Raw genomic sequence first — 25,821 nt, 5'->3', positions numbered from 1 at the left:
GAAACTGCCTCTGAGTGCTTGGGTGGCTAAGAATGGTGAAAAAATTTGCTAGGCCACCCTTGTGCAAGAAGTGTGACCCTATTGTATCTTCTTAAATGAATTATTGCTTTTATATCCCTGAACCTGAGATGAGTGTGGTATTGCCAGTTCCTGAGATGTCCTCAAACCATCTTTTCTTTTGTCTTTCTTTCTTTTCTTTTTCTTTTTCTTTTTTCTTTTTTTCCCTCTGTGCAAAGTAGTTAGCATCTGTTTAGTAACCATAGTGTCTTTAACAACAAGAACTTCCTTATCCCCAATTTCACTCACACTTTTCTGGCAAAATTGAAAGTTTTCAAGTATTTCTCCTTTGATTTCTGCTCCTGATTATCATAGGAAATGTGGCTAAAAACTGCTGCCTTGAAATGTCCTCTGCCTGATTAATTAGTCCATAACCTTTAAATTCAACCTTGTAGAAAGTCTCAGGATATGGGAAAAATGTAGACAACTTAGCCAGAACAAAATATGAATGACCTCTAGTCCAATTTCCAGTAGAGTCTGTCTCCCCTGAAACCTCATGAGCCAATCTTTACTGTCCACATCCTCTTAGCATTCCGGTCTTTTGAGATTTCGGCAGAATTGCTCATTAAGCTCCTCTTACAACATTTACAGCTTGTATAGTTTGCTTTTCTAAATTTTTGAAAATTCCTCTCCCTGCAAACTAGCATCAAAGGCTACTTAACCCATGGGCAGGTTAACCAGCAACAACCTCAGTTCTTGGTACCAATTTCTATTTTAGTCACCTTTTTCATTGCTGTGACTGAAAGACCTGACAAGAACAACATAGAGGAGGGAAAGTTTATTTTGGCTCATGGTTTGAGAGTTTCACTCCATGGTTGGCCAACCCCATAGCTCTGGGCCCAAGGTGAGGTCAGAACATCATGGTAGAAGGATGTGGCACAGTAAAGCATATTAGAACATTGAAACCAGGAAGAAGATAGAGATCTCCTCTCACATGGAACAAAATATAAACCCCAAAGATATTTCTCCAAAGACCTACTTCCCCCAGCCATACCCTACCCACCTACACTTACCAGCTAGTTAATCATATCATTGGATTAATCCACTTATTAGGTTATACCTCTCATAATCTAATCACTTCTCTTTTGACATTCTTGCATTGTCTCACATGTGAGCTTTTGGGGGACATTTTTATCTAAACTATAACAAGATACTCCCCCAAAATAACACTCTAGTTGTTTCTGGACAAACAAATTACCCTGGGATTCTCTTTTCAAAAGACTTTGAGCATGAAAGTTGTTTTAGTCAGCTTTTTCACTGCTGTGACTAAAAAAATACGACCAGAACAACTGTAGAGGAGGAAAAGTTTATTTGGGTATTTCTGGTTTCAGAAGTCTCAATCCATTCCTCAGGGCCTGAGGTGAGGCAGAACAACATGGCAGGACGGTGTGGCAAAGGGAAACAGCTTACATGATAATCAGAAAGCAGAGAGAGAGAGACTCCACTCTCCACATACAAAATATATACCCCATAGCCACACCCCCAGTAATCCCCTTCCTCCAACCACACCCCACCTGCCTCCAGTTATCACTCAGTTTACCTCATCAAGGATTAATTCACTGATTATGTCAAGGCTATAATCCAATCATTTCTCTTCCAAACTTTATATTTCTGTTTCACATGTGAGCTTTGAGGAAACACCTCATATCCAAATCATAACAAAAGTCTTTGAAATATATTTGCATTTCTACATATCTGAGCCTATGATAACTAATGAGTTGGCCATTTTCTGGGTTCTCTTCAGGCTTTTTTCTATTTTCCCAATGAAAGCACTTGACTTCTTTTTAATGGTGTTAACGTCCTTAGCAACTGCACCTGCCTAGCTGCAGGTTTAAATGTGATCCTTTTCTAGCCAAACTACAAGTTTTTCAAGTCTTTCAGCTCTGTTTCTTTTTGCTCCTGATTCTCACTATAAATTGGGCTAAAAGCAGCCAGTAATACCCATGGTACTACCTGTATGCTTTCCTGCTTTTCTACCAGATAAACAAGTCCCTCACCTTTAAGCTCAACCTCCCAACAACTGCATATCCAGAATGCAGACAATCACTTTGCCATGGTTTAGCACAGACAGCCTCTAGTCAAATTCCCAAGAGTCCTCATTTTTATATGAAACATCCTCTGTGTAATCTTTACTGTACACATTTCCATTAGCATTTTGGTCTGTTGAACTCCTCCTGGAATCATCTAGTAAGATCCATTTACAGGCTTCTAGGCTTTTGTAGGCCTGCTTCTCCAAGCTTTTCTAAATTTCTCCCATAAAACAGCTTCAAAGCTTCTTTACACTATCTCAGATATAGTTATACCAACAACCTCACTTCTCAGTACCAATTTTCTGTGCTAGTCAGTTTTCAATTACTTTAGTTAAATACTTGAGATAATTTATAAAGAGGAATAACTTATAAACTGGCTTACAGTTTTGAAGGTTTCAGTCCATAGTCAGTTGGCCCTTTTGATTTGGAGGCCTATGGTGGAATATTCATCACCTCATATACTTACATTTCTTTGTGCCAAGAGCAATTCAAAATCCTCTCTTCTAGTTATTTTGAAATAGACAATGGGGGAATGTGTGACAAAGCAAAAAGCCACTCATCTCATGACTGAGATTCAAAGGGAGAAAAAAGGAGGTCCAGGGTTCTGATATTTCCTTCAAAGTCATGTCCCTAATGACCAGAAGACATATCAGTATTTCCAAGGTCTTAAAGTTTCCATTACCTCTCCATAACCCCAAATTAGGGACCAAGTCTTTAACATAAAACTATAGTACTGACCAAAATCATCTTCTAAGATACATTGGTGTGATGCTGGAATGTTTTTCTTTTTCTTTTTCTTTTTTTCTGGACAAAATTAGGAAATTTTGTATATGTACATATTCAAATTTGTATACACACAAAGATATATACATACACATAACATATTTTAGAAATCATGAGTTTACATTGATACATTCAATTCTAACTGGTCCCACAAAAATTCTTTTTTTCCTTTTCTCATTTCACATTTGTATGTCCCTTCTTCCTTAGTGAAAACTTTAGCTCCCAAGAATATCAACACATTTATTCATTTGGTTAGTCTTATAAATCATTCAAATTTGTTTTGGAATCTTGTTGTCTATACCACTACATAAAACAAACATAACAACAAAAAAAGAGTTTAATGATTCATTTGAAATTCTCCCCCACTATCCAGCCCCATCCAATACTGTAAATATAAAGTCAAATGCTGTGTTCAAAGTAACTTGAATAAGTTCTTTCTTTTCTTTTCACCCTGGTTATGGTTTTAATTATAAGTACATGTGGGATCATTTGTTTCAGTTTGCTTTACATTTTAGGATTTCTTTTTTTCTTCTCATCTTTATTAACTTATGTTTTAAAAACATGTAAAATGTTGCATGCTGCCCCTTTTCATGCCTATGCCTTGGAGGTCAAAAATTTCATTATTTTCTTCATTTCACAAAAAGTAGAACTATATGGTTTGTGTACGGGTATAATGTATGCGTATGTGTACAGATCTCTATATCTGTATATATAAGTGTGTATAATGTATATTATGTATACATGTATATACACACATACTTTGTAATACCTGTTTTCCAGTAGATAATAATAACTCCTAAAAAATCACTCCATATCAATTCTTACAAAAGTTTTTTGCTCTTTTTCTTTAAACATGTAAATAATACCTGGTTGTGTTGATGTTCACTCAGCCAATTTCTTTTTTCGAATTTTGTTTTTAATTAACACATAGTGATTGTACATATTTATGAAGTAGAGTATGACATAGATGTACACCTCACATACTTACATTTCTTTGTGCTAAGTTAAATCTCCTGATTCTCAAAATCCTCTCCTCTAGTTATTTTGAAATAATCAATGCAATATAGTTACCATAGATAGTCATCTTATTGTGCAATAGGACAGCAGAACTTATTTTTCCAAAATTTAACTTTTGATCAATCTGACATTTTGATAGTTTCCAATATTGTAAAATTATGTTTAATTCTGTGATTAATCACTTTGTGTATATGTATGTATTTTTGTGAGATGAAGTTGTGTCTTTAAGATAAATTCCAATAAGTATGATTCCTGAGTCAAATAGTAAATTTACCTGCATTTTGTTATATATTTCTTTTCATAGGTGCTAGAGTTTGGATCTTGACTCTCCCTAGGCTGATGCTATTAGGAGGTGGAGCCTAATATGAAATCCTTAGGTGTTAGGGGTGTGCCTTTGAAGGAGATAGTGGAACCCTGGGTCCTTCCTCTAATTCTTTTGTTTCCTGGCCCTGAGATGAGAGGTTTGTTCCACTGTGCATCACCATTGCCACCTTGCATCCCCACCAGAGGCCAAGAACAATGGGCCTACTCAGTCATGGATTCGAACCTCTAAAATCAGGAGTCAAAATAAACCTTTTGTAAGTAGCTACCTTAGGTATTTTCTTATAGCCATGAAAAGCTGATTAACAAAATAAGCCTGTATCATTTGGCATTCCCAATAGCAATATACAAGAGTGCTTATTTCTCCATTACCTCAACAAAAAAGTATATTGTGTACTTTTTACCAATTAAATGGGTAAAAATATAGCATCTCAGGGTACTTTTGAGTGTGTATGGCACTGGAGATTGAACTCAGGGGTGCTCTACCACTGAGCTATATTCCCAGGCCTTTTATTTTTGAGAAAGAGTCTTGATAAGTTGCTGGGACTGGCCTCCAACTTGTGATTATCCTGCCTCACCCTCCTGAGTTGCTGGGATTATAGGTGTATGCCACCATGCCTGGCTCCTAGAGTGGTTTTAAATAGCATTTTGCCTTATTATAATTGAAATTATGTTTTTATCAACCACTTTCGTCTCTTCCTGTGAACTTGTCTATTCATGACTTTTGCCTATTTTTCTATAGAAATTTTTGTTCTTTCTGCCCTTAACTCTTAAAAATCCTTAGTTCATTTGGAATTGGCCCTTTAATTGTGATTTACCTTGGAAATATTTTCTCCCAGTTATGTGTTTTAATTTTTTTAAAAAATGTGTATATGGCTTTTTTGTTTTTCTTTTTTGTTACTGGGGATTGAACCCAGGGTTGCTTAACCATTGAGCCACATTCCCAGCCATTTTTTTTTTTATATTTTATTTAGAGACGGGGTCTCACTGCATCGCCTAAGGCCTTGCTAAATTGCTGAGGCTGGTATTGAACTTATAATACTCCTGTCTCAGCCTCCCGAGCTAAGATTATTGTGTTTTAATCTTGCTTATGATTTTTATATAAAAGATTTAAATTTTTATGAAATTAAATTTATTATTTCCTTTATTGCATCTGGATTTTGAGTCATAGGTTTAAAAGCCTTGAATTATAACTAAGAAGCCTATTTCTACCAAGGCTGTAGAAAAATTCACCCATGTTTTCTTCTAGAACTTACCTAGTCCATCTGCCGCCCTCCCTCTCTTATTATAATCTCTGACCCATTTGGAATTAATTTTTTGTAAGGTGTAACCAAATTTTTTTCTTTTCCAGCACCATTTATTTAAAAGGTCATCTTTGCCCCAAGTATTGTGAAATAATACCTTTATTGTATACTAATTTCTATCTGTAGTTTGTCTTCTTTTATCCCATTGGCTTATCCACTCATGCACCAGTAGAAAACTGTTTAATTATAGATTTGTGGTACATTTAAGTATCTGATAGAGATGTGATCTCCTCAGTTTTTTAAATTTAGTATTTTAAATGGATTTTTATATGCAAACTTTAGGATCAAATTATTGAGAGTCATTAAAGAAACATTGAATATTTTACTGGGATCACATTATATTTATAAATTAACTTAGGGAAAACCAACGTCTTCATGATGTTGAGATGTCCTATCAAAAGGATAATAGTAATACATACACATTTATGATTACAGCAGCACCATTCACAATAGCCAAAGTATGAAACCAGCTTAGGTATCCATCAATGGATGTATGAGTAAAGAAAATGTAGTATATATACACAATGGAGTTTTATGCAGTTATAAAGAAGAATGAAATTATGTCATTTGCAGGAAAACAGATTAAACTTGAAAGCATTTTGTTAAGTATAAGCTAAATTTAGAAAGTCCAGGGTCATATATTTTCTTTAATTTGTGGAAGCTAGAGAGGAAAAGGTGGAAAAGAGGAGGGTATCTTATGAAGGGAGACCAATAGAGTGGAAGAAGAGACCAGGGGGAGGGAAGGAGCAGAGCGAAAGAGGAGGTAGTGGGTAATGAAACTGAGCAAATTAAATTGTTGTCTTGTGTGCATGTATGAGAATATAACAAATCCCACTGTTATATGTAATTATAATGCATCAAACATTTTAAAAAATGTCATGATCAATTTTCTCTCCATATTTGATTAAGTTGCTTTTTGGTAACAGCAACTTAAGTGGAGTATGATTATATATTCTACATGTAAACACAAAATTTAGAGGAGAGTTCTCACAAAATGAATATATATATATATATATATATATATATATATATATGTATATATTAAATCCTAATAAAATGTCATTTCTGATCTTTTAAAAAACTAAGGATATCTCATCTATTCTAGTCTATTTTTGTGTCTTTTGGGAATGTTTATAATTTTCTTTATAGAAGTTTTGGACATTTCTTATTAAATTTACTTCTGTATATTTTATCCTTTATATCCTTTGTTACTATTACAAACGGGGTTCTCTCATTTATTTTCTCTTCTAACTGGTTGTCATTTGTATATATGAATGCTATCTGATTCTTTTATTGGGTAAACACATAGCATAAAATTCACCATCCTATCAATTTTTGAGTGTATTATCCAGTAATGTTAAGGATATTCATATTGTTGTGAAATGTATTTCCAGGACTTTTTTTTTTAACCTTATAAAAATCATCCCTGGTCTTTACCTTACATGGTTCCTAGAAGTATATTCAAGAGAATGTGGTAGACTCCCCAAACTCTGACATTCAGGAAGTTCTCACTCTCAGGCTGATCCACGCTCAACCTCCAGTGCTTGTCAAAATTGCTATCTAAGTATTCCTGCTAGTTTATGGCTGCATTAACTTTTCAAGTTAAACTGGTTTTGGCCATGGCTTTCTCTCCAGTTGTCTCAGGGGTCCAGGGAAAATTCCTAATTTTCAGCTTGTCTACTTCTATCTTACATGGATGTAAATGAAAACTTCTTACGTTTTGATATATTGGAGCCAAGACAGAGTACTTCATACTTCTAAAAGTTGGTGCAAAGATATTCTGACACCAGAACATTTGAGAACCATCGCTTTATGCTATCATTTTCTTCTTTTTTAAGATTAAAAAAAAAAGAATTTTTAAAACCAACCTTTTAGCATTTGACTATTGCTCTTTTCTTCTCTGGAATTTTATTATTCTCTCCACATCTCTTTAAGAGCTGTAACCTAAAACAAAATGCTCTATGGACTTGATCCTTCAGAAGCTTAACTGAAGCAACTCTTTACTTACTCCACATGTGTCCTTTGTCAGTAGAGTAACATGGCATTATGTGCTCCTCAGTGTCCTCAGTTATGTATTTACTCAACTCATCTTATGGTTCTCTGTTAATTACCCTTTGCCACCTCATTTCTAGCAATCTTCTTCTTTTTTGTGGAGAGTTCGATTATTCCTGTCTTGCATTCGTGTAATTTATGTTCCCCAGAGCACTCCCCTGTGTGCCTTTGGGGGAGCTGCCATTGTAAGCAAGTCTAGAGCTTGCCACTAACTGCAGCACGTACTACTTTAAACACACGTGGAAAGCTCTAAGGAACCATTTAATAGCTTTACATATTTACAGTAATTTTCCCTATTTACTAAATAGGTAAACTGGTGTCAAAATAATTTTGTTTGGTTTTCATATTTGTTGCCTTTACTTAATATTAACAGTTTAAATTGACTGGCTCATGTTTTTGTCAATTACTCTCATAATTACATGTACATTACTTATTTAGAAAGGCATAATACAAACTCTTGGCTTACCAAGTAATCAGAGGCTAAAATAAACCATTTATGAATTATATCATTGTTATAAAAAACAGAAAATGATGTTCATCCTGAAGAGGTGATCGGTCAAAATGTAAAGATCTGTTTTGTGAGCATCTTTTTCTATTATACATATTATTTCTTCATTCATACATACTTTATCAAGACAAAATCTTGAGATTCAAACTCTTTTAGGAGCTGATAGTTATGTATTGTCTTAGTCAGCTTTTTCACCACTGGGACCAAAAAACTGACAAGAATAATTAGTTAGAGGAGAAAAAGTTTATCTGGGGGCTCATGGTTTCAGGTCTCCACCCATAGATGGCCAACTCCATTTCTTGGAGCTCAACATGATGCAAGACATCATAGCAGAAGACTGTGGTGGACAAAAGTAGCTTAAAACACCATACCAGGCAGGAGAGAGAGAGAGAGAGAGAGAGAGAGAGAGAGAGAGAGAGAGAGAGAGAGAGAGGTCTACACAACAAACTATACACCCCAAATGCACATCCCCAGGGACCCACCTTCTCCAGCCACACCATACTTCCTCACAGATACCACTCGGTTAATCTGTATCAGAGGATTAATTCGCTGATTAGGTTAAGACTCCCAGAATCTAATCATTTCACCTCTAAATCATCTTTCATTGTCTTATATATGAGATTTTGGGGGACACATATCTAAACCATAACAGGTGCTCAAATTGAAAAATGCCTGTAGATATTATGTTGTAATCTTATTGGCAATTTTCTTGAAAGATTTTATTTACATGTAAATTTGAATGAGATGCTAGTAACAAAATCAACTATACCACATTACTCTATATTCACACATTGTTTCCAAGTCATTGCTCATTCATAAAATAATTACTTCAAGAATTTACAATTGGTCAGTGACATTCTCCATTTTTAAATTAATTTTTATTTGTTTTAATTGCATTTGGTACATAATACATAGATGGAGTATAATTTCTTATTCTTCCAGTTGTGCACAATGTGGAATCCCACTGGTCATATAGTTAGTTATATATGTACATAGGGTGATATCTGATTCATTCTACTCTCCCTTCTACCCTCATACTCCGCTCTCCTCACTTCACTTCCCTCTACCTAATCCAAAGTAACTCTCTTCTTCCCTAGCCACCCGCTTATTGTTGGCATCCACATATCAGAGAAAACAAAAATATGGAACACTTCACGAATTTGCATGTCATCCTTGCACAGGAGCCATGTGAATCTTCTATGTGTCGTTCTAATACAGCAAAGTCCTCTTTATTCTCAATTATAAGCATAACTTATGCTAAGTCTGATGAAAGAAGCAGATAGTTGAGAAGAAACATGATTGAACAAAGAGGGTATAATCTGATGGTAATAAATTGGGGAATCTTTCAAGGCCTGTTTGTTCAGATTCTTCTTGGCCTCTCTGTGTGGCGTTCCTTTCTTCTGGGTATAAAGCAGGACATCCATCACATGAAGGTCTTATGGTTACAGAGTTGGGGCCTTCTGAAAAACTGAGGCAGTGCAAAGACCTACCCTTCAAACCTCGATTCTTGCAATCAACTCAGATTTCAGACATATGAGTTGATTGCAATGAGAGGAAAATGGAAAGGGACACTCTCAAGGGAGAAAGTGGGTCCTCTCAGGAGAGGGACAATGTGTCCTTCCTGCACTCCAGTTTTATCCAGGATCCCAGAGATGTTTCCAGAGAGTCCCACCCAGGTCCACCTCTTGATTTTTGGCTGATAGCAGGGTGACATCAGACTTTCAAGTATCAATTGCCATGACAATTCTAGATCACTTTGGCCTATGCTGAGCAGTTCTAACTGGATTATTAATCATTTTTACAGGTTTTATGGTTAGGAGGAATTATCTTATCTTCCAGAATCTGGTCTGTGAAAAGGATCATTAAAATCTTTCCCTTCAAAGTAACTTGGTTTCCTCTTATCAACTTATTTCCTTCCTGCATTTCCTTGTAGATAACAAGTAGTTTGCTGAGGAAGGTGACATATCTTATCCACGTAGGCTAGGAAGGACTGCAGGTAAATTGCTTTTTGGCAAAGAAAGCACAGGGGATCAGCATAGTGGGCCCATTTTATCAAATTGTTCTGTGAACCTCTTATTCCCACCATCCTCATTTGTCCCTCCCCAAACATTATGACTGACTTTCAGTGGAGGTCCTTCAAAGAATGACCTTTCTAGGTCTTACGGCTTGATTGGGAGAAAGAAGTTCTAATTTCTATGACCTGCCTTGGAGGGGAGGAACTCTGGTATCAGTGACACCCATTGGGGAAGAAAGGATACTTCCACTGCCCTTCATTTGGAAGTATTCAACATGCCACAGTATCATACTTTGGGGTATTATCCTCTGAACCATGAAAACACTTAGCAATCTATACAGATGTGTAGCTGTTGAGCCTGTAAAAACTGTTCCTTGAGAGCTTCCAATCACTCCTGCAAGGTAGGCGGGCCTGCGACCCACCGGCAGAAGAGGAGCAGCGACCTGCTGAGAGGCAGAGCCGCCCCCTCCCCCTGCACCGGCAAGGTAGAGGGAACTGTGACCACGCACAGAGCAGGCCCAGCGGCCTGCTGAGGGGCAGAGCCACCCCCCACCCCCCGCGCCTGCCAGGTGACCACCGACAGAAAAGGCCCAGTGGCCCGCGGCGGGACAGAGCTTCCAATCACTCCTGCAAGGTAGGCGGGCCTGCGACCCTCCAACAGAAGAGGAGCAGCGGCCTGCTGAGAGGCAGAGCCGCCCCCTCCCCCTGCACCGGCAAGGTAGAGGGAACTGTGACCACGCACAGAGCAGGCCCAGCGGCCTGCTGGGGGGCAGAGCCGCCCCCCACCCCCCGCGCCTGCCAGGTAGGTGGAACTGTGACCACGGACAGAAAAGGCCCAGTGCCCCAAGGCGGGACAGAGCTTCCAATCACTCCTGCAAGGTAGGCGGGCCTGCGACCCACCGGCAGAAGAGGAGCAGCGGCCTGCTGAGAGGCAGAGCCGCCCCCTCCCCCCTGCGCCTGCAAGGTAGACGGAACTGTGACCACCATCAGAACAGGCCAGACCTGCAACCGAGAGACAGAACAGGCCCAGTGGCCTGAGGAAGGGTAGAGCCGCCCCCCCCCCCGCGCCTGCAAGGTAGGCGCACCTGCGACCCATTGGCAGTACAGCCCCAGAGGCCTGCAGAGGGGCAGTGCCGCTGCCTGAGCCTGCAAAGTAGACAGAACTGTGACCACCGACAGAACAAGCCTAGCGGCCCGCAGAGGGACAGAGCCGCCGCCCACGCCTGCAAGGGAGACTTTGCAACTATACAAGACCAATATAAATATATAGGGGGAAAATTCAATAGCACAACAGTTTCACCAAGTAGAAAGGAACGCGAACAGTATGAAGAGACAAGGAAAGAAAGGACCACAAGCATTGCAGGTCAACTCAACGTTAGAAGAGGTAATAGCTGCAGCAGATGGAATGTCAGATAAAGAATTCAGGATATACATGCTTCAGATGATCTGGAGTCTCAAGGAAGACATCAGACAGCAAAATCAGACAATGAAAGATCACTTCAACAATGAATTACATAAACAAATCCAAGAAGCAAAAGATCAACTATACAGGGAAATAGAGGTTATAAAAAACAAACAAACAGAAATCCTAGAAATGCAGGAAGCAATAAGCCAACTTAAAAACTCAATTGAGAATACTACCAGCAGAGTAGAAAACTTAGAAGACAGAACATCAGACAATGAAGATAAAGTATTTCAACTTGAAAAGAACATAGACAGCTCAGCAAGACTGTTAAGAAACCATGAGCAGAACATCCAAGAAATATGGGATAACATCAAGAGACCAAATTTAAGAGTCATTGGGATACAGGAAGGGACAGAGTTTCAAACCAAAGGAATGAGCAATCTATTCAATGAAATAATACGAGAAAACTTCCCAGACTTGAAGAATGAGACAGAACCCCAAATCCTAGAAGCCTACAGGACACCGAATGTGCAAAATCATAAGAGACCCACACCTAGACACATTATAATGAAGATGCCCAACATACAGAATAAGGAGAGAATTTTAAAAGCTACAAGAGAAAGGAAGCAGATTACATTTAGGGGTAAGCCAATCAGGATAACAGCTGATCTTTCAACACAGACTCTGAAAGCTAGAAGATCCTGGAATAACATATTTCAAACACTGAAAGAAAATGGGTTCCAACCAAGAATTGTGTTTCCAGCAAAATTAAGCTTCAGGATGGAAGATGAAATTAAAACCTTCCACGATAAACAAAAGTTAAAAGAATTTGCAGCTAGAAAACCATCTCTTCAAAACATCCTTGGCAAAACATTACAGGAAGAGGAAATGGAAAATAACAATGAAAACCAACAGTGGGAGGTAGGACACTAAAGGGGGGAAAATAATCAAAGAGGAAAACAAACCATGTTTAGTAACATAAATAAACAAATATGGCTGGAAGAACAACCCATATCTCAATAATAACCCTAAATGTTAATGGCTTAAACTCACCAATCAAGAGACACAGGCTAGTAGAATGGATCACAAAACAAGACCCAACAATATGCTGCCTACAGGAGACGCATTTGATAGGAAAAGACATACATAGGCTGAAGGTGAAAGGTTGGGAAAAATCATATCACTCATATGGACTTCGGAAACAAGCAGGAGTATCCATACTCATATCAAATAAAATAGATTTCAAGCCAAAGTTAATCAAAAGGGATAAAGAGGGACACTACATACTGCTCAAGGGAACCATACATATGCCCCAAACAATGGTGCAGCTATGTTCATCAAACAAACTCTTCTCAAGTTCAAGAGTCTAATAGACCACCATACAATAATCATGGGAGACTTCAACACACCTCTGTCACCACTGGACAGATCTTCCAAACAAAAGTTGAATAAGGAAACTATAGAACTCAATAACACAATTAATAACCTAGACTTAATTGACATATATAGAATATACCACCCAACGTCAAGCAGTTACACTTTTTTCTCAGCAGCACATGGATCCTTCTCAAAAATAGATCATATATTATGTCACAGGGCAACTCTTAGACAATATAAAGGAGTAGAGATAATACCATGCATCCTATCTGATCATAATGGAATGGAACTGAAAATCAACGATAAAAGAAGGAAGGGAAAAGAATACATCACTTGGAGAATGAACAATAGGTTACTTAATGATCAATGGGTTATAAAAGACATCAAGGAGGAAATTAAAAAATTCTTAGAGATTAATGAAAACACAGACACAACATATCGGAATCTATGGGACACATTGAAAGCAGTTCTAAGAGGAAAATTCATTGCTTGGAGTTCATTCCTTAAAAAAAGAAAAAACCAACAAATAAATGATCTCATACTTCATCTCAAAATCCTAGAAAAAGAAGAGCAAAACAACAGCAAAAGAAGTAGAAGGCAAGAAATAATGAAAATCAGAGCTGAAATTAATGAAATCGAAACAAAAGAAACAATTGAAAAAATTGACAAAACTAAAAGTTGGTTCTTTGAAAAAATAAACAAAATCGACAGACCCTTAGCCATGCTAGCGAAGAGAAGAAGAGAGAGAACTCAAATTACTAACATACAGGATGAAAGAGGCAATATCACAACAGACACTTCAGAAATACAGAAGATAATCAAAAATTATTTTGAATCCTTATACTCCAATAAATTAGAAGATAGTGAAGGCATAGATAAATTTCTTAAGTCATATGATCTGCCCAGATTGAGTCAGGAGGATATAGACAACCTAAACAGACCAATATCAATTGAGGAAATAGAAGAAACCATCAAAAGACTACCAACTAAGAAAAGCCCAGGACCGGATGGGTATACAGCAGAGTTTTACAAAACCTTTAAAGAGGAACTAATACCAATACTTTTCAAGATACTTCAGGAAATAGAAAAAGAGGGAGAACTTCCAAATTCATTCTACGAGGCCAACATCACCCTGATACCTAAACCAGACAAAGACACTTCAAAGAAAGAAAACTACAGACCAATATCTCTAATGAACCTAGATGCAAAAATCCTCAATAAAATTCTGGCCACTCGGATACAAAAACTTATCAAAAAAATTGTGCACCATGATCAAGTAGGATTCATCCCTGGGATGCAAGGCTGGTTCAATATACGGAAATCAATAAATGTTATTCACCACATCAATAGACTTAAAAATAAGAATCATATGATCATCTCGATAGATGCGGAAAAAGCATTTGACAAAGTACAGCATCCCTTTATGTTCAAAACTCTAGAAAAACTAGGGATAACAGGAACATACCTCAATATTGTAAAAGCAATCTATGCTAAGCCTCAGGCTAGCATCATTCTGAATGGAGAAAAATTGAAGGCATTCCCTCTAAAATCTGGAACAAGACAGGGATGCCCTCTCTCACCACTTCTGTTCAACATAGTTCTCGAAACACTGGCCAGAGCAATTAGACAGACGAAAGAAATTAAAGGCATCAAAATAGGAAAAGAAGAACTTAAATTATCACTATTTGCAGATGACATGATTCTATACCTAGCAGACCCAAAAGGGTCTACAAAGAAACTATTAGAGCTAATAAATGAATTCAGCAAAGTGGCAGGATATAAAATCAACACGCATAAATCAAAGGCATTCCTGTATATCAGCGACAAATCCTCTGAAATGGAAATGAGGACAACCACTCCATTCACAATATCTTCAAAAAAAAAATAAAATACTTGGGAATCAACCTAACAAAAGAGGTGAAAGACTTATACAATGAAAACTACAGAACCCTAAAGAGAGAAATAGAAGAAGATCTTAGAAGATGGAAAAATATACCCTGTTCATGGATAGGCAGAACTAACATCATCAAAATGGCGATATTACCAAAAGTTCTCTATAGGTTTAATGCAATGCCAATCAAAATCCCAACGGCATTTCTTGTAGAAATAGAGAAAGCAATCATGAAATTCATATGGAAAAATAAAAGACCCAGAATAGCAAAAACAATGCTAAGCAGGAAGTGTGAATCAGGCGGTATAGCGATACCAGACTTCAAACTATACTACAGAGCAATAGTAACAAAAACAGCATGGTACTGGTACCAAAACAGGCGGGTGGACCAATGGTACAGAATAGAGGACACAGAAACCAATCCACAAAACTACAACTACCTTATATTTGATAAAGGGGCTAAAAGCATGCAATGGAGGAAGGATAGCATCTTCAACAAATGGTGCTGGGAAAACTGGAAATCCATATGCAACAAAATGAAACTGAATCCCTTTCTCTCGCCATGCACAAAAGTGAATTCAAAATGGATCAAGGAGCTTGATATCAAATCAGAGACGCGCCGTCTGATAGAAGAAAAAGTTGGCTACGATCTACATACTGTGGGGTCGGGCTCCAAATTCCTCAATAGGACACCCATAGCACAAAAGTTAATAACTAGAATCAACAAATGGGACTTACTCAAACTAAAAAGTTTTTTCTCAGCAAAAGATACAATAAGAGAGGTAAATAGAGAGCCTACATCCTGGGAACAAATCTTTACTCCTCACACTTCAGATAGAGCCCTAATATCCAGAGTATACAAAGAACTCAAAAAATTAGACAATAAGAGAACAAACAACCCAATCAACAAATGGGCCAAGGACCTGAACAGACACTTCTCAGAGGAGGACATACAATCAATCAACAAGTACATGAAAAAATGCTCACCATCTCTAGCAGTCAGAGAAATGCAAATCAAAACCACCCTAAGATACCATCTCACTCCAGTTAGATTGGCAGCCATTATGAAGTCAAACAACAACAAGTGCTGGCGAGGATGTGGGGAAAAGGGTACACTGTACATTGCTGGTGGGACTGCAAATTGGTGCAGCCAATTTGGAAAGCAGTATGGAGATTTCTTGGAAAGCTGGGAATGGAGCCACCATTTGACCCAGCTATTCCCCTTCTTGGTCTATTCCCTAAAGACCTAAAAAGAGCATGCTACAGGGACACTGCTACATCGATGTTCATAGCAGCACAATTCACAATAGCTAGACTGTGGAACCAACCTAGATGCCCTTCTATGGATGAATGGATAAAAAAATGTGGCATTTATACACAATGGAGTATTACTCTGCATTAAAAAATGACAAAATCATAGAATTTACAGGGAAATGGATGGCATTAGAGCAGATTATGCTAAGTGAAGCTAGCCAATCCCTAAAAAACAAATGCCAAATGTCTTCTTTGATATAAGGAGAGTAACTAAGAACAGAGTAGGGTCGAAGAGCAGGAGAAGAAGATTAACATTAAACAGGGATGAGAGGTGGGAGGGAAAGGTAGAGAGAAGGGAAAATGCATGGAAATGGAAGGAGACCCTCAGAGTTATACAAAAGTACATACAAGAGGAAGTGAGGGGAAGGGGAAAAATAATATAAGGGGGACAAACGAATGTCAGTAGAGGGAGCAGAGAGAGAAGAGGGGAGGGGAGGGGAGGGGAGGGGGGATAGTAGAGGATAGGAAAGGCAGCAGAATACAACAGACACTAGTATGGCAATATGTAAATCAATGGATGTGTAACTGATGTGATTCTGCAATCTGTATATGGGGTAAAAATGGGAGCTCATAACCCACTTGAATCAAATTGTGAAATATGATATATCAAGAACTATGTAATGTTTTGAACAGCCAACAATAAAAAATTAAAAAAAAAATTAAACCACAGAAAAATTGAATGTATCATTAAATATTTATCAAATCTCAAAAAAAAAAACAAAAACTATTCCTTTAAAAAAATTATTGGCCTCCTCCATTTCTTATTTACCACCTCCTCTTCTTCATTTGCTGGAAATACTTTTCCCAAGAGGCTATTCTTGACCCCTTCTTTCTCTTTCTCACAATCTTACCCTTATTACACTATTTACTCCCATAGCTTTAATTATTACTGAATAGCCAGTAATTCTGTCCAGTTGGCTAAGCTCCAGACCCACATTTCCTATTGTTTATTATGCACCTTTGGCTGGATAGCTCTTTGGCATTTTGCAGTTGATATAACTAGAAATAAATTCATATTCCCATGCATAGGTTTATAAACAGAAGGCCAAATTGCAACAAAAAGCAAATGCTTCATCAAATAAGGTATGTTAAGAATTTTTCTTTGTTTTGTTTTTCATAATAACGGAAACTAAAGAAGTATCTTATTCCTTGGTTTTTGCAGAGGCCAGTTTTGAGTAATACTTCTTCCAATATTTCTTCATTTTGCCTGGCTCCATATGGGCCATCCTAGTCATGGTACAAATGATTGCAGGGATGGAAAAATCTGACTTTTGGATTATTCTGTATGTGAATTCTGACAATATGATATTCTCTACTGAGTAAGAAATTAATTCAAGTAACTTAGGTTGCAGTATTCTGACTTATCTTCCCTATAAATGTATTTCTGGATACTAAAAGAAGTAACAAAATCTTGAACTTCATCTGTATAGTTTGTTGCTAGTGGAGTTAGAGCAGCAAATTAAAAACTATTGTGTATGTATTATGGGGTAGAGCAAATGATTAAATTCACTGGTGTTAGAAATGGGTGGAGTGGAAGGAAGAACTCTAAGCTACTAGGCTGGAATTGGTTATCATGACATTGTGTGTGTGTATGTACAAACTCTGTCCACAACGTGGGCCTGTCAATGTACCAATGAGAACCTCTTCGTCTTGATTTCTACATATTAATTTCCATTAAAATGAAACATAGCTCCTTTGAGAAATGACTGATTCTAGGTAGAGAGGGAAATGTACAAGAAAAATCTTGAAGGTATTCTTCCAGATATCAACAAAGGGTCCCAAATAGATGAAGAAACATAAATAACATAGGAGTCAGTTTGAAGGAGCTCCCAATGGCCAACTCTGAGCCACTAAACATGACAATAATAAACAGAATTTTGCCCAGAATTCAGGTGGAAAAAAGCAAAATATAATTAGTGATCTTTGGGAGAAAATATGTTATTAAAATTAACACATTGTTACCAAGTGCCATAGTGTCACACTTTATTTGCGGAATCTACATCACATGCTTCCTCCAATAATGAAATCTCCTGGATGCATTCCTGTTAAATGCCTTAAACAATTGGGAATCCTGAAGCTTCTCCTCAGTTTCCTACAGTTGCCATAGATCCCAGTTTTCAGTTTCTTCAGACTAGATCTGCCTTCAAACAGAATCAAAAAGCAGTTGGGGACTGGGGATGTGGCTCAAGCGGTAGCGTGCTCGCCTGGCATGCATGCGGCCCGGGTTCGATCCTCAGCACCACATACAAACAAAGATGTTGTGTCCGCCAAAAAAACTAAAAAATAAATATTAAAAAAAAAAAAAAAGCAATTGGATTGCTTCTCTATTCATGGGTGATTAATTAAATCACAAATCAGAATCTAATTTTTCCTTTCAATTTTGTGTTTTAATTTAGGATTTAGACTTACTGTCAAAGAAATCTACTCGTAATAATTTTACATGGAACATTTTAAATTTTTGAGAATTTATGGGAAATTATTTTTAAATTATTAAAGATAGAGCACATCAATTTTTTTTAAAGAAATTGAGTCCTAAAATGACAAAATTCATTTGTAAAATACTTTGAATGTTCAGTGTGATTTTTAGATGAGTGTAAACAACTTTAACTTTAAATAGTTGTTGAATAGAGTCCCAGTAAATATCTACTTATAGTTTCAAAGAGATACCAGATGAAAACCAGAAGAGAACGGGACATACCAGCTTTGGTTTGCATTCAGAATTGTCCAAACAATCAACCAACCATGGTTTATCGAGTTTTCCTGAGTGTATGGCTTTGTGGAAAATATTGAGAAAGAAATTACATTTCTTACCCTTCTAGTCATTCACAGTCTGACGGGAGAGGTAACAGTTTACGTATTAAGATATAAAAGTAAAAACCTTTAATGTAAATGAAGTCATCTCAGTGTTTAAAAAATGGAAGATTATAAAGTCTAGATATTAATTAAACACCGTGTTGTAGAACCATGTCATAAGAAAACAAAGAACTGAGTGAAAAAAGTGTTTTAATTAGTGTAGTTTTCTTTCTTTTTAAAGTACAATGCAACTGGAACTTTATTTTATAAAAGCAAAAAAAATGCACATACATAGAAACATTACTGGAAGTATATCTATCAATTGTAAAACAATGATTATTTCAGGAAGGTATTATTTATGATCATATTCTTCTTTATGAATTTCTGTATCAAATACTTTTGCAACATTTTCATCATCAGAACACAAATATTTTAGATAGTTAAATACACACTAAGCACCAGAGGAATTGTTAGTTCTGTAAGACTGACTTCATTGGGCTGAAACACTCACGAGTGACTTCCAATTCTAGAAGGCAATTCCCACACAGCACGATGCACAAGGCCTTGCGTAGCACAGGAAATGTTCTGAATAAACACTTCAACAATTAGGCTATTAGTGCCGAACAGTCACTCTGACTACTTTATTAAATCTTTACTTACCCCATTGTGGAGATGAGGAAACTGAGACTGTAAGGAATGTAATTAATTTTATAAGGATCACCAAGCTGCTAAATGGTTGAACCACAATTCAAACCAAAGTGGCTGAACTTAGCCTATACTAAATCATAAGCCACTACTGGTGGAATATAAACTCTCTGTTCACAAGTTACATAAGAGCAGGGACTGTGACCCCAGTGTATTACATAGTATATAGTAAAAACACACACACACAAAAAAAATCCCTTAATTCCATTAGTGAATGGATTTTTCTTTTTCTGTTTTTTTGGTTTACAACCAAAAATCAGATTACATAAATGTGGGGATCAGATTCAGGATTCAGTCAGTAAAAATAATAGCTTGATTCCTATGGACATGATCAATTGAATTGTTAGCACTAAAAATTTGAAATTAAAATAGTGTGAAAGAGTAAGGCAGATGATATTAAAGGTGATTAAAATATTTTTATACTGACATTTAAACTTCTCACTGAAATATCTGTGGAATTTCTTTTCTTTTGGCTAAACTAATACAAATGTATTTCTCAAGTTCTAGAGGCTGGGAATTTCAAGATTCAGGTGCTTGATGCAGTTTCGAGTGAGGGATCTGCTGGCACAGGGATAGTTATGTCTTCCCATGATGGATAGACAGTTACCTCTCTCCCTCTTCTTATCAGGCCACAGTCCTATCAGATTAGAACCTCATATTTATTATCTTATTTAATAATTTTTTTAGCCTTAAAATTTTTTTACTTTTAATTGGTTAATAAAAATTGTACATATTTCTGAGGTACAATATGTTTTGGACTACACGTGGAATATACATTTGGGTATGGTCAGTTAGAGCCATTTAACATAATTTCAAAAGACACTAATCTTCTTTTGTTGTTTTTTATTTTACGTATGTATGTGCATACATACATACCAGGGATTGAACCTAGGAGCACTTAACTACTGAGCCACATCCCCAGCCCATTTATTTTTTATTTAGAGACAGGGTCTTGCTCAGTTGCTTAGGGCATTCCTAAATTGCTGAGGCTGGCTTTGAACTTGTGATCCTCCTGCCTCAGCCTCCAGAGCCACAGGGATTACAGGCATGTACCACTTCACCAGGGTTTTCACAAAATCTACTTTCACAATGCCTATTATCCTAGCTATTCAGGAAGCTGATGCAGGAGGATTGCAAATTCAAGGTCAGCATGGGCAACTTTGAGAGACCCTCTCTCAAAAAAAAAAAAAAAAAAAAGATAGGGGGCTGGGGATGCAGTTCCATCCTCTATATGGTAGTGGTTGGGGAAGACCTACTCAAGAGTGTAGTTGCTAAGAAACCTTCCTCGGCAATTTTTAATAACCTTGTTGGGGCTGGGGTTGTGGCTCAGCGGTAGAGCACTTGCCTAGCCTGTGTGATGTCCTGAGTTCAATCCTCAGCACCACATAAATAAATAAATAAATAAACAAACAAACAAAGGTATTGTGTCCAATTACAACTAAAAAATAAATATTAAAAAAAGAATAACCTTGTTATTGAGTCTGGCCAGTACATTGTACAGTAATGTCTTGAACTCACTCTTCCTACCCAACTTAAAATATGTATCCTTTCACCAACATGGTGATAGCATTCTATGCTTTGCTTCTATAAGTCAAAAGTTTCATTTCATTTTTTAAAGAATTTTATTGGGGCTGGGGCTGTGGCTCAGTGGTAAAGTGCTTGCCTTGAATGTGTGAGGCACTGGGTTCAATCCTCAGCACAACAAAAAAATAAATAAAGATACTGTGTGTTCATCTACAACTAAATAAATATTTTTTAAAAAAGAATTTTATTGTGTATATTTATGGTACACAAGATGTTATAGTATACATATAGATGGCAAAAAGTTCACTATGATGAAGCAAATTAACATCTACCATTTCAATTAGTCTCACATTTGTGTGACAATAGCAGCAAAAATATACTCATCTAGCGTGAATCACAACTATATTAGTTTTATTACTTGCAGTTCTCAAGTGGTACATTTCAACTCTCCAGACTCATCATCCAATGTACTTGCTACTTTGTATCCTCTGACTTACATCTCCCCTTACCCTCCCAAGGAAACCAAACCACTGTCCTTTGTCTCAGTATATCAAATTTTATTTTTAGATTTAAAATATAAGTGAGATCATGTAATATTTTTCTTTTTGGCCTATTTCACTTAGCATAAGGTCCTCTCATCTTATTCATATTGTAACAAATGCCAAGAGAGTGTGTGCTCCTACAGCACAGATTTTTTTATCCATTCATCCACCAACGGACACATTGGGGCGTGTGTGTGTGTGTGTGTATTATTGTGAATAATTATATTATTGTGAATAATGCTGCAGTGAACATGGAAGTGTGAATATCTTTATGAGGTGATGGTTTAAAATTTCCTTTGGCTACCTGCCCAGAAGAGGAGTTGCTAGGTCATAGAGCAGGTTTGCTTAAAATTTCTTTGGAAAACATAATACTACTTTCCATAATGGCTGTAACAATCAACAATCTCACCAACAGTATGAAAGTGTTATCCTTTTCCCACAACCTGGCCAATATTTTATCTTTTGACTTTTTATAACACGCATCCAAATGAGGTGGTATCTCAGTCTGGTTTTGATTTACACTTCACGATGTCTATAATGTTGAGCACCTTGTCATATACCTGTAGTTTTATGTCTTTAGAAAAATGCCTATTCAAGTCTTTTACCCACACCCATTTTTTGTTAGGTGGTTTTTTGACTATTGAGTTATATGAGTTCTTTATAAATTTTGGGTATTAACCCCTTATCAGATATACAGTTGGCAGATATTTTCCCCCAAGCCATAGGCTGCTGTTTCATTTTGTTGATTGTATTCTTTCTGGGAAAAAGCTTTTTAGTTTGATATAGGCTCACTTATTTTTGCCTTTATTTGCTTTTGTTGGTGTGATATATAAAAAATATGGACAAAGACCATGTCTAGGAGCTCCCCCCATGTTCTTTTCTAGGAATTTAATATTTTTGGTCTTATATTTAAGTTTTTATCCATTTTGACTTGTTTTTTATGTATGAGGTCAAACAAGATTCCTGCTTTGTTCTTTGGCGTGTGGAAATCTAGCTTCCCCGCACCAGTTATTGAAAAAACTGTCTCGCTGTCCTTTGCCTTTATCAGAAATTAGTTGACTACATATTTTTTAAATCAATTACAGGGTTTTCTATTCTGTCCCACTGGTCTACGCGTTTGTTTTTATGAAAGTATCATATCATGTTGATTACTGTAACTTTGTAATATAATTTTAAATCAGAAAATGTAATGTCTTCAACTTAGTTTTTCTTTCTCAGAATTGTTTTGCTTATTCTGGGTCTTTTATGGTTCCAGCAAACTTTAGGATTGTTTTTCTATTTCTGTAAAAAATGCCAGTGGTATTTTGATATATATTATGTTGAAACTATATATTGTTTTGGGTAGCATGGATATTTTAACAATATTAATTCTTCTGATTCATGAGCATAGGTATCTCTCCACTTATGTCTTCTTCAATTTCTTTTATCCATGTTTATAGTTTTAGATGTAGAGATCTTTCACCTCCTTAATTAATTCAGTCCTAGGTATTTAAATTATTATATTATATTAAATAGGATTTCTTTCTTGTGGCTTCATTTTGTTATCATTATTTGTTTATAAAATGTTTCTGGTGTTTGTATGTTAATTTTGTATTTTGTATCTTTACTGAATTTATTAGTTATAATATGGTTTTTGTAAAATATTTGGCAGTTTTTAAATATGGTAGTGTCATTTGAAGTTGAGATAATTTTGCATCTTACTCTCAGATCTGGATGATCTTTCCTTTTTTTTTTTTCCTAATTGTTGTTGCTGGTACTTACAGTACTTTGCTGAATAGAAGAGGTGAGAGTAGGCATCCTTGCCTCATACTGAATCTTAGTGGGAAAGTGTTTTCCCTATTGATTATAATGCTAGCTGTGGGTTTTCATGAAGAGTCTTTTTATTTTGAAAAACTTTCTATACCTAAGCTCCTGAGTTTTGATTACGAAAAAATATTAGACTTTGTTGACTGCTTCTCCTGTATCAACAGAGATGACCATTTTTGTGTGAATATATATGGGCAATTCTGGGGATTCAATCCAGGGACACTATCACTGAGCTACTACCCCTGCCCTTTTTATTTTTGAGACAGGGTCTCTAGGGTGTTGAGGCTCTCCTTAAGCTTACAATCTCCTGCCTTAACCTCCTGAGTTGTGAGTTAGCATATGCCAAAGCGCCTGATGAACCTATGGTTTTTAATCTGTCATTCTAATGTGAGGTAACACACTGATTGATTTGTACACCATCCTTTTATGTCAGGGAATAGCCCACTTAGTCATGATGAATAATCTTTTGGATGCATTGCTGGATTCAGTATGGAAATATTTTATTGAGGATTTTTGCATTAATGCTTATCAGAGAAATTGGCTTTTAGTTTCCTTTTATTGTGATGTCTTTGTCTGGCTTAGGTGTCAAGGTGATGTTGACCTTGTAATGTGTTTGAAAGTTCTCCCTTTAGTTTTATTTCTTGGTAAGAGTTTAAAAATATTTCAAAATATATTAAATATATTTCAAAGAATATATCTTTGAACATCTAGACAAATTCAGCTAAAAAGTCTTTCTGTTTCTGGGCTTTGTTGTTGGGATGTTTTCCTTTTTCGATCTCTTCATTTGCTATCGGTCTATTCAGCTTTTCTGTTTCTTCCTGATTCAATCTTGGTAGGTTTTTTCCTAGGAAGTTATCCATTTCCTTTAGGTTAGTTTGTTGACATATAATTGTTCAATAATGATCCCCTGTGATCCTATTTATATTTTGTGTCTGTTGTAATTTCTTCATTTGTATTTTTATTTTGAGTCCTTTTTTATTTTTTAAAGTAGCTAAGGGTTTGTCAATTTTTAGTTTTTAAGAAATCAAATAGAGATCCAAGATGGCAAGCTAGGTCACTCTGGGACCTGGGATTCAAGTAGTGGGAATATTGTTTCTCTGTGAGTGATTAGAGGACACCTAACAGCTGTTCTGTGCAGGATTCATAGCCTCAGCGCAGGTCTCCAGGCTTCAAAGTCCATGCAAGTCCTCTGGGTGCCCAAGTAGGACCACCAGCATTAGCACTTGCACAGGACACCTGGCTGCCCACCCATGCAGGAATCTTGATGGCTGGTTCCTGTGCAGAAAACCCTGCTGCAGGCCACATGTAGGAACTCCGGCCATCACTCCTGTGTGGACCCCCATCTACCAATGTGGGGCTCCTCCAGTTGCCTCCATCTTGGGGCACTGCAACCACTTCCACAGTCTTCTACATGTGGTAGCCTGCACTTGGGAAACTACACTGGGACCGGTGACAGCTGCCAGTCACAATACTTCACACCAGAGCTGCATCTCTGAACAAGCGGCTCAATGACACTGCCCGACCCCACCCGAACCGGCACCACATCACTGAAAGCAGCCACCTCCATCTTGGGACACCTTCGTCGCCATCTTCAGTTGGGGCAACTCCCAGATTAGAACACTGGCTGTGGCTTAGAAGCAATATCAAGGTACCAAAAGTCCCCAATTCTCCCCCTCTCCCCGGGAGGCAGCGGATGATATACACAAGTTAAACAGATCAGTTGCAAGCTATGAAATAGAAGATGCCATCAGAAGCCTACCAACAAAGAAAAGCCCAGGACCAGATGGATACATAGCTGAGTTCTACAAGATCTTTAAAGAAGAACTAATACCAATACTCCTCAAATTATTTCATGAAATAGAAAAAGAGGGAATACTTCCAAACTCATTCCGTAAGGCTAATATCACCCTGATTCCAAAACCAGACAAAGACACATCAAAGAAAGAAAACTTCAGACCAATATCTCTAACAAACATAGATGCAAAAAACTTCTCAATAAAATTCCAGCAAATCGAATTCAAAAACACATAAAAAAGTAGTGTACCACAATCAAGTGGGGTTCAACCCAGGGATACAAGGTTGGTTCAACATAAGGAAATCAATAAATGTAATTCATCACATCAATAGAATTAAGAATTATATGATCATCTCAATAGATACAGAAAAAGCATTTGACAAAATACAGTACCTTCAGGTTCAAAACACTAGAAAAAATAGGGATAACAGGAACGTATCTCAACATTGCAAAAGCTTTCTATGCTAAACCCCAGGCCAACTTCATTCTAAACGGAGAAAAATTGAAAACATTCCTTCTAAAAACTGAAACAAGACAGGGATGCCCTCTTTCACCACTTCTATTTCACATAGTTCTTGAAACT

The 25,821-nt window shown here is 36.9% G+C and overlaps 1 non-coding gene across 1 annotated transcript; it reads right to left on the bottom strand.

The window, feature by feature from the left end:
• Positions 1-9,208: 9,208 nt before the first annotated feature.
• On the bottom strand, positions 9,209-9,318 carry LOC124100773 (U6 spliceosomal RNA). The gene has a single exon (XR_006854404.1). It is a non-coding gene; the product is annotated as a U6 spliceosomal RNA (small nuclear RNA).
• Positions 9,319-25,821: the final 16,503 nt, after the last annotated feature.

This window comes from Marmota monax, unplaced genomic scaffold, assembly GCF_021218885.2.
Source record: "Marmota monax isolate L192 unplaced genomic scaffold, Marmota_monax_Labrador192_F-V1.1 WCK01_AAM20220418_F8-fsc00037, whole genome shotgun sequence".
In the NCBI taxonomy this organism is placed as follows: Eukaryota; Metazoa; Chordata; class Mammalia; order Rodentia; family Sciuridae; genus Marmota; species Marmota monax.
Note: the sequence above shows the minus strand (reverse complement) of the source record. Positions and strands in the feature narration are given on the sequence as shown.